This window comes from Natrix helvetica (assembly GCF_964273705.1).
Source record: "Natrix helvetica genome assembly, chromosome: 6".
Classification (NCBI taxonomy): domain Eukaryota; kingdom Metazoa; phylum Chordata; class Lepidosauria; order Squamata; family Natricidae; genus Natrix; species Natrix helvetica.
The window spans coordinates 6,012,887-6,018,886 of record NC_138553.1 but is presented as its reverse complement, the minus strand read 5'-3'; positions in this window follow the sequence as shown (position 1 = coordinate 6,018,886).

The following is a 6,000-nucleotide window of genomic DNA, read 5'->3' as shown; positions in this document are numbered from 1 at the left end:
ATGGCTTCTTGCTACCCCAAGACAGGATATTATTTCTTTTGACCCCCAAAATAAGTGTTTGGCCTTATTTTCAGGGAGGTCTTACTATTTTTGAGGTGCAGGAGGCAGCAAGCGTGGTTACCTCACAGCTGCTGCTGTGGTGCAATATTTTTGGGAGGAGGGCTTATTTTTAGTGCATGCGCTCAAAAGTTGGATTGGATTTATTATCTGGGGAGGTCTTATTTTCAGGGAGATGGGATAATCTCCAAGTCTTCTTCTTTCTCTCTGGAAGTATTTTCTCTGCTGCAACTGCCTTTTTGGGGTGGAGGAGAGGGGGGGAAAGAGATCATTTATTAATTTTTCCTCCCTTGGGCAGTGAAGCACAAAAAAAAACAGCCGTCAAAAGGTGCGCGGAACTGATTGGGTAGAAATACATCTTGTTTGAGCTTAGAAACCAGGAAATATTCTAGAAAGGAAGGTATCATTAGCATTTTCATTAAAAGCTGGAGTATGATTTAGCCATACCTCCGGCTTCTTGGCTTCTAAAGCGCTAACTTTATTCAGAACTTTCCAACAGGATTTAATTGATTTAGCTTTATTAACAGGTCTTTTATTACTCCTACACTTTGCTGTTCCACAGTTCCAAAATACGGCTTGCTTACAACCGCTCAGAAACCGAGATCGTTCTTCTTGATTTGGTACCAAAGCATCATTAAAAATCAGTAAAACATTCCTTTAAAAGACCTGGAATCAAATAAAAGAAGAACGCAAAATTTATGACCCAAGAGAAAATGAAGTTCTATCCCAGGGATGATTTTGATTCCGATCGTTCTGTTCTGGGATTTGCCTTTTGGCTACTCAATGGAATAGCAGCGTGTTGATTTCAGGGGATAAATTTGGGATGAAGGTTTTGTCTCGAAATGCCTGCAGGAAGGAATAACCTGCGCCGTTCTTCCTTCAAAAAATAAGAGTTGGCAACCCCAGCAATTCAAAACCATTTTCATGGCCCTGCAGTAAAGCAGATATTCATCATGGCTTTCAGAATTTAATTATATTCCAACATTTTTCCAGGTAGTCCTCAACTTACAATAGTTCCTTGAGTGACCATTCGAAGTCATGACGGAGCTGGACAAAATGACATATGACCATTTTTCACACTTACGGCCATTGCAGCATCCCCATGGTCACCTGATCAAAATTCAGGTGCTGGCAACTGACTCATATTTTATGACGGTCATAGTGTCCCGAAGAGTCCCCTTTTGCGACCTTCTGACAAGCAAAGTCAATGGGGAAAACAGATTCACTTAAGAACTGTGTTACTTAGGAACGGGAAGGATGGATGTTGAACAGAATTTTTATGTTTTGTTTTGTAAAAAGCTTAATAGAAATTACTTATATATACAGTATATATACATAAAGAACCGTGTTACTCAATAACAGCAATGATCCACTGAACAACTGTAGCAGGAAAGGTCATAAAATGGGACAAAGCTCATTTAACCACTATCTTGCTTAAGCGAGGGATATACAGGGCTCAAGGACTATATGTACTTCTCTCTGTATTCTGAAGAATCTATTGTAGGACGCGAGTCAGTGTTCAAAATTGTCTCTGGCACTGTTGTAATGCACGTTAGTAGTGCAACTGAGTCATATTTATGATCGTCACAGTGTCCCAGCCTCATGTGAGGCTAAACCACACAAAGAACAGTTGCAGGAACTGGGTATGTTTAGTTTAATAGAAAGAAGGACCAGGGGAGACATGATAGCAGTCTTCCAATATCTCAGGGGTTGCCACAAAAAAGGGGGAGTCAAACTATTCTCCTAAGTGCCTGAGGGCAAAACAAGAAGCAATGGGTGGAAACTAATCAAGGAGAGAAGCAACTTAGAACTGACAGAACAATTAATCAGTAGAACAACTGGCCTCCAGAAGTTGTGAATGCTCCAACACTGGAAGTCTTTAAGAAGATGTTGGATAGCCATTTGTCTGAAACGGTATAGGGTTTCCTGTCTAGGCAGGGGGGTGGACTAGAAGACCTCCAAGGTCCCTTCCAAGTCTGCTATTGTATTATTATTACATAGTTTTTATGTCTAGGCTACATAAACAGAGGGATGGAATCAAGATCACGTGAAGTGTTAATACCACTTTATAATGCTTTGGTAAGGCCACACTTGGAATACGGCATTCAGTTTTGGTTGTCACGATGTAGAAAAGATTGGAGACTCTAGAAAGAGTGCAGAGAAGAGCAACAAAGAGGATTAGGGGAGTGGAGGCTAAAACATATGAAGAACGGTTGCAGGAACTGGGTATGTTTAGTTTAATAGAAAGAAGGACCAGGGGAGACATGATAGCAGTCTTCCAATATCTCAGGGGTTGCCACAAAAAAGGGGGAGTCAAACTATTCTCCTAAGTGCCTGAGGGCAAAACAAGAAGCAATGGGTGGAAACTAATCAAGGAGAAAAGCAACTGAGAACTGAGGAGAAATTTCCTGACAGTGAGAATAATTAATCAGTGGAACAGCTTGCCTCCAGAAGTTGTGAATGCTCCAACACTGGAAGTCTTTAAGAAGATGTTGGATAGCCATTTGTCTGAAATGGTATAGGGTTTCCTTCCTAGGCAGGAGGTTGGACTAGAAGACCTCCAAGGTCCCTTCCAACTCTGCTATTGTATTGTATTGAATGGAAGGATTTATACTCCTGGCAGACAGCTGGTCATTTGCATCATTTTAGAGGGTCCTTGAGGCCACTTGGAGGTTTACCTGTGTCCTCAGAGTCACCTGAATTGGTGCTCCTGGTTCCTGTAGTCTGCAATTTTTCCTCTGGAAATCCATTCCTCCTCCCACACCATTCCAAGGGTGTCCGTCCCAAATTGTACAGCTAAAAATTTGTAGAGATTCTCAGTCATCCAGGTCATGGTTGTCCAAAAAGGTGCTTTTTAAGGAGGCAACTGGACTTTCTTGTTTTTTTTCTTTTGAAGACCCTGAGGACACAGATAAACGCCCTTCAACGACCCTCTAAAAGGATGCAAATGACCAGCTGTCTGCAAGGAATATAAATTCTTCCATTCCCCATCGTCCAGCCAGAGCTACTAGACATTTCTATAACAACAAACCTAGCTAATAAGCAAAATCTAAACTCAAAGTTACATCCCCCTCCTCAAGCACAAAGTCCATAAGTGGTTTCCACATAGAAACAAAAGCAATTTTGTCCTTTCCCCCCCATCAAAGCAGCCAATTTAGCCATCTCTGCTAACTCCATTAGCTTTTGCAGCCATTTTTCCATTGTGGAAATCAAAGTAAGTTGACACAGTTGAGGGAAGAGAGGAAGCACATTCAGTCTTGCAAGATTATGTTACTATAGTTTTATAATAGACATTGGTTTCCTAGTATGGTCTACTTCAACATTGACATTGTGGGGAGGGGGATCAAATAATGGAATTTTGAAATATGTATACACTAAAAAGAGGATGTATGCAAAATTACAATATGAAAGATGTTTATTGGAATGTAATTATCAATTCCAGCAAATATTAAACGAAATGTGCTCAGATGCTGAAATACACCATGTAAAATTAATTGAAGAGAGTGGAAAGGAAAGGTAGAGGTAAGGAGAAAGAGAGGAGGCAGGAGAGAGGGAAATAGAAGGGAGAGGAGAAGTAGGAGAGAAAGAAGGAGTGGAACGAGGAGAGAGGAGAAGGAGAGAGGAAGGGGAAGTAGAGAAGAGAGGGATGGCAGGGGGAAGGAAGGAGGTAAGGAGGAGGAGAGAGGGAGAGGAGAGAGGAGAAGGAGAGAGGAAGGGGAAGTAGAGAAGAGAGGGATGGCAGAGGGAAGGAACGAGGTAAGGAGGAGGAGAGAGGGAGAGGAGAGAGGAGAAGGAGAGAGGAAGGGGAAGTAGAGAAGAGAGGGATGGCAGAGGGAAGGAAGGAGGTAAGGAGGAGGAGAGAGGGAGAGGAGAGAGGAGAAGGAGAGAGGAAGGGGAAGTAGAGAAGAGAGGGATGGCAGAGGGAAGGAAGGAGGTAAGGAGGAGGAGAAAGGGAGAGGAGAGAGGAGAAGGAGAGAGGAAGGGGAAATAGAGAAGAGACGGATGGCAGAGGGAAGGAAGGAGGTAGGGAGGAGGAGAGAGGGAGAGGAGAGCGGAGAAGGAGAGAGGAAGGGGAAGTAGAGAAGAGAGGGATGGCAGAGGGAAGGAAGGAGGTAAGGAGGAGGAGAGAGGGAGAGGAGAGAGGAGAAGGAGAGAGGAAGGGGAAATAGAGAAGAGAGGGATGGCAGAGGGAAGGAAGGAGGTAGGGAGGAGGAGAGAGGGAGAGGAGAGAGGAGAAGGAGAGAGGAAGGGGAAGTAGAGAAGAGAGGGATGGCAGAGGGAAGGAAGGAGGTAAGGAGGAGGAGAAAGTGAGAAGAGAGAGGAGAAGGAGAGAGGGAGGGGAAGTAGAGGAGAGGGATGGCAGAGGGAAGGAAGGAGGTGAGGAGGAGGAGAGAGGGAGAAGAAATAGGGCATCATATGATGTATTGAAAGCAGAAGAGCAGAAATGGCAGCTTTTCTGGGTTGAGGGAATGATATAATAATGGACAATACAAAAAAAATCTGCTCAGATGTAATGGTATACTTGTGGTTATATGTATGAAATTAAAATAAAATAAAATAAACTTTTAAAAAAAACATTGACATTTGAAGATCTCCCAGGTTTGATCTAGGTTAGCTATTTTGGGATTCAACGTGTTTATTAGGATTCTTTTAATATACAGGTAGTCCTTCCCTTACAATTGAGCCCAACATTTCTGTTGCTAAACGAAACATTTACGAAGTGAGTTTTGCCCCGTTTTACAACCTTTCTTGCCACAGCTGTTAAGTGAATCATTGCAGTTGTTAAGTTAGAGGATCACATGATCCCAGGACGTAAACACGAGTCAGTTGCCACGCATCCAAATTTTGATCACAAGGATGCTGGTCGTAAGTGTGAAAAACAGTCGTAAGTCACTTTTTTCAGCGCTGTTGTAATTTTGAATGGCCACAAAGCGAACTGCAGTAAGTCGAGAGCTACTTGTAGTTTCCCAATGTCCCCCCTTGGTCTCCTTCCCAAAACTTGCTATCCAATGTAACGTTGAGTGGTGAGGAGGAAAATTCCAGCCCAGGAGTAATGGCGTTCCTTGGATTGAATTAATTCATTTTAATTAAACTTCATAAAGTCAAATGTTTACCCCGACTCATCTCGCTTTCGCCCCGAGCCACGATCTATGCAAAACGTGGCCATCAACCTCAACGTATAATTTACCCTTGGATAGCTTTTGCTTAGATAGACATTACATTATATAAAAGTTGGCTTGAAACTCAACATTAAGAAAAACTAAGATCATGGCATCCAGCCCTATCAATTCCTGGCCAATAGATGGGGAAGAAATAGAGGTAATGACAGATTTGATTTTCCTGGGCACCAAGATCACCGCAGATGGGGACTGCAGCCAAGAAATTAAAAAACACTTGCTCCTGGGGACGAAAGCTATGGAAAATTTAGACAGTATCCTAAAAAGCAGAGATATCACCCTGCTAACACAAGTGTGTATAGTCAAGGCTGTGGTTTTCCCAGTTGCAATGGATGGCTGTGAAGGTTGGACCATAAGGAAGGCTGAGCACCAAAGAATGGAGGCCTTTGAACTCTGGTGCTGGAGAAGACTCCTGCATTGAGTCCCTTGGACTGCAAAGCGATCAAACCGGTCAGTCCTAGAGGAGATCAACCCTGACTGCTCTTTAGAAGGACAGATCCTGGAGAGGAAACTCAAGTACTTTGGCCACCTAATGAGAAGGAAGGACTCCCTGGAGAAGAGCCTCATGCTGGGAACGATGGAGGGCAAAAGAAGAAGGGGATGACAGAGAAGAAGGTGGCTGGATGGAGTCACCGAAGCAGTCGGCCTGAGCTTAAATGGACTCCAGAGGATGGTAGAGGACAGGAAGGCCTGGAGAAACGTTGTCCACGAAGTCGCGATGGGTCCCACATGACTCCACAGCTAACAATGACAAGACATTACATAA